Source organism: Panthera onca, chromosome D1 (genome assembly GCF_046562875.1).
Source record: "Panthera onca isolate mPanOnc1 chromosome D1, mPanOnc1 haplotype 2, whole genome shotgun sequence".
NCBI classification, from domain to species: Eukaryota; Metazoa; Chordata; class Mammalia; order Carnivora; family Felidae; genus Panthera; species Panthera onca.
In genome coordinates this window covers 9,150,267-9,164,318 of record NC_138348.1, presented here as the reverse complement: position 1 = coordinate 9,164,318, position 14,052 = coordinate 9,150,267, and the positions used below count along the sequence as shown (strand labels likewise).

Below are 14,052 nucleotides of genomic sequence, written 5' to 3'. Positions count from 1 at the left end.
CTGCTTCTCAAGGGCGCCCCCACTTGGGTTGACCTGCGTGGCTCTGACACCACCACCCGCCCCTCCGGTTTTTCTCATGGCCCCACACCCCCCCCACCCCACCCCAGCCTTATTGGCACCTCGCCCTGGCCTGTGACCCACAGCCTCTGGACCCTCCCTGACCTGACCGGTCCACACACCTCTCCTTCCACGGGCCCTCTGCCCTGAGTTCCTTGGTCAACACCCTGCCCTGAGCACTACCTGCCAAAAACCAGCCGCTGCCCACCCCAGGGCCCCTCTGTCACCATCCCCCTCACCGCTCTCCCTTTCTGACTCTCAGCCCACACCCCCTGACCCCTTCCTGCCTCACCCCATGTAAATTCAGCCCTCCAAGCCTGTGCCAGGACGCTTCTCCCACCCCTCCTCCCTGCCGCGACCAGAATTTCTCGGAGCAGTCCAGACCCCTAGGCGAGCATTACCAGGGGCCCTTGTTTAAAACGCTGTTGACAGTGACATAAGCCAGACACAAGAGGACACATGCTGTATGATTCCACTTATCGGAGGTCCCTAGTCAATCCATAGAGACAGAAAAAAGACGGGTGGGTGGCTGCCAAGGGCTGGGGGAAGGGGAGCAGGGAGTTAGCGTTTCATGGGGACAGTTTCTGTCTGGAAAGATGAAAAAGTGCTGGAGATGGATGGTGGCGATGGTTGCATGACCGTGTCAATGTCCTTAATGCCACCAAACTGTGCACTTTAAAAATGATTCAAGGGGGGCGCCTGGGTGGCTCAGTCAGTTGAGCATCCGACTTCGGCTCAGGTCATGAGCTCACAGCTCGTGAGTTCGAGCCCCGCGTCAGGCTCTGTGCTGAGCCTGCTTCTGCTTCTGTGTCTCCCTCTCTCTCTGCCCCTAACCCACTCACATTCTGTCTCTGTCTCTCTCAAAAATAAATAAACATTAAAAAAAATAAAAATAAAAAATTTTAAAAAAATAAATAAATAAAAATGATTCCAGGGCCGCCTGGGTGGCTCAGGTGGTTAAGCATCCGACCCTTGGTTTTGGCTCAGGTCATGATCTCACGGTTTGTGGGTTCGAGCCCCGCATCGGGCTCTGAGCTGACAGCTCAGAGCCTGGAACCTGCTTCAGATTCTGTGTCTCTTTCTCTTGCCTCCTCCCCTGCTCCCTCTCTCTCTCTCTCTCTCTCAAAAATAAATAAACATTTAAAAAAAATTTGTTTAGTAATAATAATAATAAATAAGGGGTGCCTGGGTGGCTCAGTCGGTTAAGCATCTAGCTCTCGGTTTCGGCTCAGGTCGTGATCTCACGGTTTGTGAGGCCGAGCCCCGCATCGGGCTCCGTGCTCACGGTGCGGAGCCTGCTTGGGAATCTCTCTCTCCCTCTCTCTCTCTCTGCCCCACCCCACTCACTCTATCTCTCTCAGAAGTAAATAAATAAACTTAAAAAAAAAAAAAAAACACAAAATATTTTAATTAAAAATTAAAAAAAAAAAACAAAAAAAGCCATGACACAGAATCTTGAGAGCCAGGCAAGGAAGCTATGTTTTTAACCAGCTCCCCAGAGGGTCTCGGGCACCCTAAGCGTGAGAACTGGGAACCATGACCCCTTCTGAGGGTAGCCCGAGTCCAGTCACGGGGCCTGCTGAGCCCCGCCTTCCTCATCCGGAAGTGGATGCTACACCCCCCCTCACGGGGGAGACGGCAGGGGTCTCCCTTCTTCCACCCTCACACCCCCAAAGGACTACCTCCAGGCACAGACACGTGGCAACACGCAAGGGACTCGCTGACTTCTTGGAGGCTGGGGTTATAACGTGGCGAAGGAGAGGAAGAGTCACAGAGCCCAGGGGCAGGGAGCTGGGACAACGGTACCAGGGGACCTCAGGCTTTCCTGAGGGGTGAAGGCTGTCAACATCCGGAGGGATAATTGGCCCAGGGAGCGGCCCGGGGCACTCCTGGCCGAAGGAATTACACGCGCAAAGGCCCTGAGGCCTCCAGTACGTGTGAAAAGAGCAGGAAGGCCGGCTGGGGAATGTATACAAGAGCAAAGGAAAACCTGGTCAGAGGGTTTCACTCAGTCTGGGTCCCCCAGAAGCAGCCTGGAATCTCAGTTGCTCTGCTCCAAGGACCTCCCCCTCTACAGGAGAGGGTGTTATCTTAAGAGCACAAAGCACTTGGTCTCTTTATCTCCTCACACTGTTCCCTGTGGTTTCTGGGGATGGCCTCTTGCCTCCCACAGCCTCGGCCAGGCGGGTCTGGTCAGCACGGCATTCCATTCTCCCGGCTGCATCTGGGGCTGGGTGGGGCTTGGCCCTGAGGCCTCCCCAGACTCAAACTGGACCCCTCCGGTCCCTGCCGGTGCTCCCCACAGACCCTGCAGGGAGTTAGCGGCCCTCGCTGGGGCCACTGTAACCCTTTTCCAGACCCCAGGAGAGCACTGGTGGAAGACAGCCTCTTCTTTTTTCCTTTTTTTTTCTCCTCCTTTGCTTTTCCCAAATTGGCCACCCCTGGCCGTGGTTAGAAAGCAGGAAAGTTCACACCACACAAAATCACTTGAAAAAATACACTTGAAAAAAATATGTAAATTATATTCTGCTATATATAAATTCTACTATATATAAATTATATATATATATATTAGACCTGCCAGGCCTTAGTGCACAAGAGTTTCACTAAGGTAGACAGTGAAGATTAGAAAATATACCTACTTCACGGGTGCCTGGGTGGCTCAGCGGGTTAAGCATCCGACTTCGGCTCAGGTTATGATTTCGCAGTTCGTGAGTTCAAGCCCGACCAGTTCAGAGCCTGGAGCCTGCTTCGGATTCTGTGTCTCCCTCTCTCTCTCTCTCTCTCTCTCTGCCCCTCCCCCACTCACACCTTGTCTGTCTCTCTCTTTCTGAAAAATAAATAAACATAAAAAAATAAACTGCACCTACTTCAGCACTTACTGTAATAAGATAGTTGGACAAATTTTAGATGGCTTTATTTCTTTTCAAGACCCCCATTCTCGGGTAGCGTGGGGTCTGTGAAGTGGTAAATGCACTAGGAAATTACCTAAATAGTTTTGCCAGGCCTGCCTTTTTGTCTCAGGTACAAGGAGGGTTGGAAGGCTGCCAGACTGCTCATGACCCGTTTACTAAGCTGTCCCCCTGACAGCCTGTCACTGTGCACAGGGGGACCTCCTGGACAGGTAGCAGGCCTCTGTCCCCTCCGCCCCAACGCTGCCCACTTCCTTCTTCCTCTGCGCGTGAAGCCCCTCGCGCGAAATCAAAGTCCTCTTTCTAGAACCGGCTCTCCAAGTGGGTGATCTAGCCCTTTGTGCAATCTTGTCCTTTCGCCTGTTTCGCTGTGAAACTATTCTTGAACGTATTCCAAAGTGGCTCCAGGGAATATTCATATCTCCACTGTTTTTCACTTCAGCAAAAAGTGATGGCGAACTTGGCTGGGGCCAGGGAGCTGGAAACCCGAGGAGAGAGCAGTAAGATGCCAGGTACCTTTCTGGTTTGATTCCAGATTTGCAGAAGGGTATCACACCCCGCTCTCCCTATTTCTAGCAGGACAGCAGTAGGCAGGACTCGGGAAGCCTCGCCCAGACCCTGCTTCCCGCCAGGGGGCTCAGGCAAGCCCCAGTGGCCAGCTGTCCTGGGAAGCGAGAGCCACCGAACCCTCTCCTTGCTATGCCTGCCCCAGCCCCTTTCTAAATCCCCCAGGAGTCTGATGGTTTAGGGACGAGAGAAAATAAAGCTCAAGGGTTAAATTACATTCTTGGGTTGTGTCAAAGTTCATTCTAGGTACATCAGTTCAGAGGCTAATCAAGCAGACTTGGGATTAGCAGAGGAGGGCCTGACCCTTTCTGAAGGGCCCCTGACCTCTGTCCCCAAACAGGGCCTTCCTTCCTGAGCTCTCTGCTATGCAAGGGATTCTGCAGACAGTTAAAAAAAAAAAAAAAAAAAAAAATTCCCCCTGGATTTGCTGCTTTCTGATCTGACCAAGTCGGAATGTGTGGCGTGGAGGAGGAACACCCCTTGCCTGGGCGAAGACAGCCTCGCACAGGAAAACAGGCCTCAGAAAATAACGTCCCTGACCTTCCCAAAAAAGCCCAGAGGCTGCCTTCCATGAGTAGCCAGAGGTAAGAGCTGGAGCCGTCGGTATAGCTGTGGGGCTGATCCTTCACCATGAGATTAAGTAGGATGAGAAAGAAAGTGTGAGGGGCGCCTGGGTGGCTCAGTCGGTTGAGCGTCCGACTTCGGCTCAGGTCATGATCTCACGGTCCGTGAGTTCGAGCCCCGCGTCGGGCTCTGTGCTGACTGCTCAGAGCCTGGAGCCTGTTTCAGATTCTATGTCTCCCTCTCTCTCTGACCCTCCCCCGTTCGTGCTCTATCTCTCTCTATCTCAAAAATAAATAAACGTTAAAAAAAATTAAAAAAAAAAAAGTGTGAGAGGCTGTACCGTACCCTCAAAAAATTCATATGGAGAAATCCTAATTTCCGGCACCTCAGAATGGGACTGTATTTCAAGACGGGTCCTTAAAGAAGAGATGAAAGTAAGGTCATCAGAGGGGGCCGAATCCAATATGGCTGGTGTCCTTACTCGCAAGAGGACCTAAGCACACGGGCAGTTATAGAAGGAAGACCCCGTGGAGACCCAGGGAGAAGACCAGCATCTACCAGCCGAGGAGAGAGGCCTCAAGACACCAACCCTGCCGAGACCTTGATCTTGGACTTCAGCCTCCAGAACCGTGAGACAAGAAGTCTCTGCGGTTCGAGCCACCTGGTCAGTGGCACCTCGTTCCAGAGGCCCTAGGAGGCGAATGCAGAAGACGCGGCTGCAGGAAACCTCCCGCCACCGGTGTACGTGATGAGGCCAACAGAAAGATTAAAGAAAAGTGAATCTGCCTTGTATGTGGACAAGGACAGTGTGGCTACATTTCCCAGAAGGCACAAGTGAAGCACCGCCATTTTATTCTGCTCTAAAGGTGGTGGAGGGCAGACGCACCCCCACGCACCCCCACGCTGGCGGTTCTAGTCTATCCCTTTGCTTCCATCGTCCCTCCCTGAGCCGGTCCAGATAAGACAGAAGGACAACACCTTATATAGACCTCAGACCCACCTCCCACCAGCCCCGGGAGCTCTGCCCCGCATGATAAAGCCCCTCTTCTCTATAGCTCACAGGGGTTCTACTTCTCTGATCAAATCCTGACTGACACAATCAATAGGAAAAATTCTCAGTAGCCTTTTAAGACCAATAACCTGATTATGTCCTATCTGTTTAATTCTCTGTGATAGCACTTTGGGTGAGTAAGCAGTGAGCTCTCAGCCCATGGAGTCAACACTGTGCCTCCTGCCAGACTCAGAACCTCAAAGCCAGCAGAACGTGGAGCTTCTTTTCCCACCTCTGTTCCCGTCCGTGAATTCTCTCACACTGCGCTCCCTTGCTTCCAGGCCTCTTGCATCATCCTAGGCTAGACCCTCAACGCTTCATTCCTGCCTCCACACCTCCTACCCTCAGACCTGTCGCTGCCACCCAAACCTCTGCTTCTAGAAAGCCACCTTGTAACACACTTCAAAGGAGATCTCAAGACCAAACCCTCTCTGCCTAGATGTTGAGACCTTTTATCATCTGTCCCCACTCTACTGCCTCGCCATCCTCCCCACTGCTCTTCAGCACGTGCCCTCTCCCAAGTGAGGTCAGTCTCTCCTTCCCTGTTGGGGCCTGCCATGCCTACTCCATCCCTGGGCCACCTCTCAGATTGTCCCCATGCTGCAGGACCTCTCGTGCTTCAAGGCTCCAGGCCCACCTCCTTCACAAAGCCATCAGCAAGACCATCAGGTGTAGCATTCTAGAGAAAGGACTCTGGAGCTGGCCAGTCTGGATCCAAACCTTGGCTCTGCCCCTCCCAGCTCTCTATCACTTTGGGCAAATTACTCGATCTTTCTGTGTCTCACACTCCTCCACTGTAAAATAGGGATACGAGTGCACCTGCGTCTTAGGGTTTTCGTGGGGATTTTTAAGTCACATAAAGCATTTGCATCACGCCTGGCACCTAGAAAGTGCTTGATAAAGGTCAGTTCTTGTGTTATTTTTGTTTTTATTATTACCTGACCATTCTGACCATCTCCAATACTCTTTTCCCCTGAATTTCTGCACCTAGTATCATAGAGACCACATCACTCAAGCACATAATTATAGTCGATCTTGCACCGTTCGCCGCCGTTTCACGGGTAACAAAGAGGAACAAGGACATTTTCTCTTTAATCGGAACATCAATAGGCAATAGCTTACTCATGAACGTCAAATATTCCTCATTCCTCATGTGCAGAGTAAGCAGGGGAACTTGCCCTGCTTCTTCCTGATAGCATTTAACCCCTAGGAGGCCTAGGAGGAAAAAGATGAAGACAGCTAACGGTCAGGAGCATGAAGATACAAAGATGCCCACGTCATGGTCCTGAAGCTCATCCTGGTGCGTCTGACCCCCCAAAAGGTGACATTTTGAAAGACGTGGTTTTCAGATGAAGAAGAAATGCCTGGAGGGCGGCCTGCTCAGAGGCAGGGACCTCAGCCAGCATCTGCTTCTACAGAAACTGAACAGCACCCAAGTTAGGGGAGACCCGAGCGGGCCACTAGATGGCGACAGACCAGGTGGGGTGGGTCGTGGCACTCCCTCCACGGGCCTTCTGGTTTACCGGTCAGACTGCTGAAGGCTCACGAATTTGCCAGTTTGTAGTTCAAGACATTATGGGAGTTGGGGCACCCGGGTGGCTCGGTCGGTTAGGCGTCTGCCTTTGGCTCAGGTCATGATCTCGAGGTTAGCGAGATCAAGCCCCACATCCGGCTGGCATCAGAGCACAGCCTACCTCAGATCTTCTGTCTCCCGCTCTAAGCCCCTTCCCTACTTGCACTCTCTCTCAAAACTTAATAAACATTTTCAAAAAATAATAATAAAGTAAAATAAAATGAAGGGATGGGTGGAACCAGAGGAAAGCTAACGAGCCACCCAGTTCTGGAATGTTCTGCCCAGTGTTTTCTGTACAGCCAGAGCAAACAAAGGCAGTCAGGGAGGGCTCTGAGAGTTTGATTTTTGCCAACACTCCCCCAAACAACCTACAGAGAGGATGCCATCTCTATCAAAATCCCAATGACATTTTTCAGAGAAATAGAAAAAACAATCGAACACTTGTATGGAAACACAAAGCAGCCAAAGCAATCCTGAGAGAGGCGAGCAAGGCTGGAGGCATCACACTTCCTGATTTCAAACTATATTACGAAGCTACAATAATCAAAACAGTATGGTATTGGCATAACAACAGATAGATGGGTCAATGGAACAGACTAGAGAGCCCAGTAATAAACCCATGCATTTATGGTCAATTAATTTATAACAAAGGAGCCAGGGATATACACAATGGGGAAAGTATAGCCTCTTCAATAAATGAGAGTTTGATTTTCCCTTTCCCCATGAACAGAGCAATATTAGAAAGAAGAGAGGGAAAACAGAGCCCTACCTGTGCCTTGATGCATTTGGTACTGGAGCCCTCCCATAGAGGTCCCAAAGCTAGGGGTGAATACTGCAAGGTGAACAACTTACCTGGGTTCAAGTCCCAGCTCTGACCCTTAGAGGTAAGTCATGAGACCCCAGTTTTCTCAGCCACTGCGTAAGGCTAATAATAATTCTTCCTTAATGCACGTACTGATTGAAGGGTAAAGCCCTTGGGACAGTACCCAAACCAAAGGAGGTGCTCAAATCATTAAGCTTTTCAGCAAATGTTGACTGGTGTCTCCAAAATGACAGGCAGTGTCCCAAGGTTCTGGGGCACAGTCTTAGGAAAGACTCCACCTTATAGAGTCGACCTTTAGAAGGAAAAGAGATAATAAGAAATGACCAAATAATAATGATAATAAGAGTCAGATTTCGGGGCACCTGGGTGGCTCAGTCAGTTGAGCAACCGACTTCGGCTCAGGTCGTGATCTCACGGTCCGGGAGGTCGAGCCCCGCATCGGGCTGTGTGCCGACAGCTCGGAGCCCGGAGCCTGCTTCGGATTCTGTGTCTCCCTCTCTCCCTGCCCCTTCCCCACTCATGCTTTGTCTCTCTCTGTCTCAGAAATAAATAAACATTAAAAAATAAAAAAAAAGAGTCAGATTTCCTCAAAAACATAGGAAAAGAATATGAAGAGAAATCGAACAGGATAAATGGGACAGAAATCAGGGTGTGATTTTAGGTAAAGTCCTCAGAAAAGGCCATTTGGAGAAAGCAAGACTTGAATAGACACCCGTCAAATGTAGTCATTGTTAATCCTCGTTGCCAGTGCCCTGGGCTCGGTACCAACAAAGTATTTCTCTTGGTGTTCAAATGGACATTGCTGCTCGACAGACCTCACAAAACCAAATGTCTGAGCTGGAAGAGAATTTAAAGATGACGGACTGAGACCCAGAAAGGTGAGTTGACAAACCCAGGGCTGACAAACCTCAGAGTTGACAAACCCCAGAGACAGAGGCTGTTCCAGACTCTACAGCCAAGGTTCCTGCCTCTGTTTTTGTACCCCGTTGTCTCCGGCTGACTCAGACCCTTGTGAAACAACCACCTGGAGCCTGGAAGATTCCTATCCTGGTATCGTATCTCAGCCTTCACTCTAGCTCGTGGTTAATGGCGGTGTAGTCCGAATACTTCTCATTCAGACACCTTTTACAGGAAAAAAAAAAAATGATCACAGATTTGCAGGAAGACCTCCACGAACCAACGACCCCAGTTTAAATAATTAAGAATTAGTGGCCATTGCCTCAGGTGGTCACTGGGTACCCAGAGTACCATCCACAGACAAAAGCGAACACCTCCCGCGAACCACTTATGTGGCACTCCTTGGCGGGAAGACAGTCATCAATGAACAAAAACACAAAAGTAAGTACGCCTCCATTCTTTCTCTTTTCACAGAGGGTCATCAAAATGTGAAAACAAAATTTCAAATTGTGGCGAATCCTCGGGCCCCTGAGAAGATACCCACAAGAGCCCCGTGTGAGGAACATCACGTGTGGGACACGTCTTTGAAGGGCTGTGTATCTTAGGAGAAATCCTTGCAGCCATCAGGGACATGCATGTTAAGAACCCACTGAGGCCAAAGGGAGCGGCAAATGCTGATCAACCAGTTTCACTTCATTTTGAAGCTGCCCTGGGCCAGAAGGATGACACTGAGGCCTTGACAGCAGCAGGATCTTGTCGCCTCTGCCCCATGGTCAGAGGCACAGAAACATCAGGGGTCCGTTAAGGTGGGGACCTCAAAGCACCGCCCATTCATTCAACAGATACGAACTGAGCACACTATGTGCTAGGAACTGAGGACACCACAGGAAACCAAACAGAGCCCCCGACAACATGAAGCTTACCTTCTAGTGAGGAAGAAGGAAGCGAGCAAATTAGGGTGTTAATCTACTCCAGGGAGCGATAGGGAAATGGGTAAATGGCGGTGCTTGAGGTCAGGGGAAGGAGGGCTTGTTACTTTATGTATCAAAGAAGGCTCTGCGGTCAAGTGACACTGGAGGGCAAAGAGCCGATCGAGGGAAGAACGTTCCAGGCATAGTTCATGGCAAATGCAGGAGCCCTGAGGTGAAGGAGCAAGGAAACCCTTGTGGCCGGAGCTCAATAAAAGACGAGAGCTGAGGTCAGAAGAGTGGTGAGGGCCAGCAGACCTTCGCAAGCCCTTGAGATCCGCCTTAAGTCAGAGGGAGAGCAAGGGAAGGTTGTGAGTGAGGAATGACGTTATTTGACTCACGTTTTTAAAGGCTCCAACCTGTTGCTGGGCTAAGAGGAGACCAGAGGGTTCCCGGGGCAGAAACAGGCAGAGCGGGTTGGAAACAGGTGCCATACTGTTTCTGGCAGCGTTATTCACAATAGCCAAGATGTGGAAACAACCTGAATGTCCATAATGGATGGACGAATGGATAAACAAAATGCGGCATGCATATATACACGTACAAATGGAACATTATTCAGCCTTAAAAAGAAATGAAATTCTGACACCTGCTACAACCTGGCTGAACCATGAAGACAGTATGCTGAGTGAAATGAAGCCAGGCACAAAAGGACAAATATTGTATGGTTCCACTGATACGAGTGACCTAAGTAGTTAATTCATAGAGGCAAAAAACGAAATGGTGGGGCACCTGGGTGGCTCTGTCAGTCAAGCGTCCGACTCTTGAGTTCAGTTCAGGTCAGGATCTCACGGTTGGTGGGTTCAAGCCTGGGATCAGGCTCTGCACTGACAGTGCGGAGCCTGCTTGGGATTCCCTCTCTCCCTCTCTCTCTACCCCCTCCCCTACTCACACACTCTGTCTCTCCTTCCAAATAAGTAAATAAACAAGAAGGGAAGGGGAGGGGAGGGGAGGGGAGGGGAGGGGAGGGGAGGGGAGGGGAGGGGAGGGAGAGGGGAGGGGAGGGGAGGGGAGGGGAGGGAGAGGGGAGGGGAGGGGAGGGGAGGGGAGGGAAAGAGAACTTTTAGAAAATAGATGGTGATCTCACGGGTTAGTCCACCGGCAAGGGTTCTATAAGATTTACAAACACAAAGGCAAATGAAAAATTATCCTAGAGTTGTCCCACGGTTAGCCATGGGCACAGGAATGTCTGCATCCATTCCATCCAGAGGCTTCGGAATTGGGAGAGGGAGAGAACTGCGGGGGCGGGGGGGCAGGCAGGGGCAAAACAGAAGCTTGTTGCAGGCAGCAAGGACAATACGGAAAAGGACAGGACTACAATAAGATGCTCAGAGAGCAAAGGGGACTCGAACGCCAGGCACAGGGACAGTGAGGTACGCAAACGGTGGGGGACAGCTGATGACAGCTTTGTTGACCTAGAGCAAGTGCCCACGGTGAAGAGTCCCAGGCGAGGCCGATGAAAGGGCATAATGGCAACAGCTCACACTTACTATGTGTCTAAGCACCATCTAGGGACCAAGGGGCTCAAGCCACACGGTCACCACGTAAGAGGAGTCGCCCAATCATCCCACCAGGATTTCACAAATGAGGACACTGGAACTTCCCAAGCTCAGAGTTTGGGCAGGAGCAAGGATTCGACCCCAAGCAGTGCAGTCCCAGAGCAGGCTACACGGCTCCTGGTGCCAGACAGCGTGACCTGCGACACTGTGGCCAATTTCCCAGGCTTCCACTTGAGCCCTTAGGACACTGTGTGACCGGGGAGATGCCTCGACTGAAAAGCCCCCTGGCTGAAACCTCACAGTCGTATCTCAAAGTGCAGCAGTGGCTTTCTGGTCACACCCACTGATCTGCTTCCCGAAACGCCTTTATGACAACAGTTGACAGCCGTGTTGCCGTGAGGAAGCAAACACAAGTTGTGTGCCGTTCAAACGTGTTTTTAACTATTAAGGGAAAGGGCAGAATCCTCCGGAGGAGTTGATTTAGGGAGAGCCGGAGGCTCCTGGCAGGGGCAGAAAAGGTTCATTTCCGGCATCCCAGTGAAGTCATGTTGACACAAAACTCAGCTTCAAAGTCCATGAAAGTGCGGGACATAGAAGTTGGTTTCTTTCCACCACCACCACCCCCCCCCCTTTTTTTTTAAGTAGACTTCACACTCAGCATGGAGCCCAACGCGGGGCTTGAACTCACGACGCTGAGATCAAGACCTGAGCTGAGATCAAGAGTCAGATGCTCAACCAACTCAGCCACCCAGGATCGTGATCCGGGGAAAGCCTGTGACACGGTCTGTCGATGAGTCCCCGACAAATATAATTGTAATCTCTCCCTCTAGTTTAGACTAAGCCACAGCAAGACAAAAAGCCACAGCAAGTTCCTCTAAGCTGCACATACTTGATCTGAATCCCTGTTCTTGGCTGCTTTAATTCCGCCTCCTTCCGCGCCGGCTCTCGATAAATGCTCATCGAACTGAATAGATATTATGCATCAGAGTTTAACAAGTCCTTTGAGGAAGGATCCCGAACACCTTTAAATCTCAAGACACTTCATAAATGTCGACGAAGTACACCGTACAAGCAAAAAGTGCCGCGTGGGCAAGGCAAACACTGTGAGAAGCTAGAATTCGCTCCCAAAGGGGCAACAGAGGACCATCCGGCCATGTGCGGCCGGGAAGCCAGCCCGAAGCTCTTGCAATCATCTCTTTTATGCGCCTGGCACGCTGTGCCGGGGACCTTCCTGGTCCCCACTGGATGTGAAGTCTGGTGGAAGCCCCGTACTGTGGGAACCGAAACAGGGATGCCCGGGCACCATGGGAGAACACAGAGAAGGGACACCGAGCCCAGAGGCTCAGGTGCGCCTGGGTTCGTGACTCAAATGCCCAGCAAAAACAGGAAGCAGAAGGCGTGTGGAAGGGCATCGTGAACACACAGGAGCTGGCACCGGCGCAGTGACTTTGGGCACCTGTGAGCACTTTCTTCAGCTGGCGTGAAAGATGTTAGGCTGGCCTCTACTTAAAGCTCACTCCAGCCGCGGAGGGGACAGATCTGTGACAGGCAGACCAGTTAGGAGGCGACTGCAGTAAGCAATGAAAATCTAAGACGTCAGGCCTGGCGCTCGGGAAAGCAGGCTTGAACCAGCAGGCCCCACGAGGTGACCCAGAGAGAGTCTAGAGTCAGTAAAATAAAGACCCCAGGCCAGGTCCCCGGGAAGTTCTGCCATTTGCAAGCTTGCGAGAAGAGAGCCCCCAGAGGGCCTGGGAAGGGAGGGGAGAGTCCCCCCTAACCACACAGACCTCAAGACAAGAGATGTGGGTCACCTGGAGGGCTCAGTCGGTTGACTGTTTCAGGCTCTTGGTCTCCGCTCAGGTCTTGATCTCGCGATTCGTGGGTTCGAGCCCTGCACTGCTTGGGACTCTCTCTCTGCCTCTCTCTCCCTGCCCTTCCCCAGCTCGCACTCGCTCGCTCACTCTCAAAATAAATCAATCAACTTAAAAAAAAAAAATCAAGGGGCGCCTGGGTGGCGTAGTCGGTTGAGCGTCCGACTTCAGCCAGGTCACGATCTCGCGGTCCGTGAGTTCGAGCCCCGCGTCAGGCTCTGGGCTGATGGCTCGGAGCCTGGAGGCTGTTTCCGATTCTGTGTCTCCCTCTCTCTCTGCCCCTCCCCCGTTCATGCTCTGTCTCTCTCTGTCCCAAAAATAAATAAAAAACGTTGAAAAAAAAATTTAAAAAAAAAAAATCAAGAGATGTCACTAAGCAGAGGGAGGAGAAGCCTTCCAGGAGGGGGGGGACACACGGCACCAAGTGCCCAGGGACTGAGCTGCACAGAGTATAAGGATAAGCAAGAACAACTTTAGTTGGGGGGAGGGGGGAGGGCAGGGGGGCGGTGGAGGCGGGGCACTAGGGTGAGTAGGAGGCAAGGAAGAGGCACCCTTTCTAGCAGGTTGGCTCCACAGGGACAGCGCCATAGCTAGCCGGAGGGGACTGTCTTTAAACAGGGAAGGGGGCACACTCTGCTCCAGCTGACAGGTTCCATGAAGATGTTCACATTTCAAGGAAAGTCATACAGTCCCTATTTCATTCCCTATGAAATCTCCAGATTTTTTTTTTTTAATGTTTATTTATTTTTGAGAGAGAGAGAGACAGAGCATGAACGGGGGAGGGGCAGAGAGAGAGGGAGACACAGAATCCCAAGCAGGCTCCGGGCTCCGAGCCGTCAGCCCAGAGCCCGACGCGGGGCTCGAACTCACGGACTGCGAGATCGTGACCTGAGCTGAAGTCGGACGCTTAGCCGACTGAGCCACCCAGGCGCGCCATCCAGATTTTTAAATGTGCCCAATTACCTCAAAAAAAAAAAAAGAAAAAAAGTGCAATTGTGGGGGGCCTGGGTGGCTCAGTCAGTTAGGCATCCGACTCTTGGTTTCAGCTCAGGTCATGATCTCACAGTTCGTGAGTTCAAGGCCTGTATCAGGTTCTGTGCTGGCAGCATGGAGCCTGCTTGGGATTCTCTCTCTCTGCCTCTCCTCCCTCTCTCTCTCAAAATAAGTAAGTAAACTTAAAAAAAAAAAAAAAAAAAAAAGTTTAATTGTTGTGCAGGCCCAAATCATGGCTACGGCCTGGACTGAGCCAACAGCCCTTGGTCGGTCCCCT

At 51.3% G+C, this 14,052-nt stretch overlaps 1 long non-coding RNA gene across 3 annotated transcripts in view; it reads right to left on the bottom strand.

Annotated features, from left to right (window-relative positions):
* LOC144612977 (uncharacterized) overlaps positions 1 to 4,369 on the bottom strand; it is a 31,763-nt gene extending 27,394 nt beyond the window's left edge. The window contains exons 1-2 of one of the 3 annotated variants that reach the window (XR_013550254.2): positions 2,700 to 4,369; positions 1,864 to 2,016 (exon numbers count right to left, since the gene is read on the bottom strand). This is a non-coding gene — a long non-coding RNA (uncharacterized LOC144612977). Of the gene's footprint in view, positions 1 to 1,863; positions 2,017 to 2,695 lie in introns of all 3 variants that reach the window. The other 2 variants (XR_013550253.2, XR_013550252.2) reach the window with 2 other exon arrangements.
* Positions 4,370 to 14,052: the final 9,683 nt, after the last annotated feature.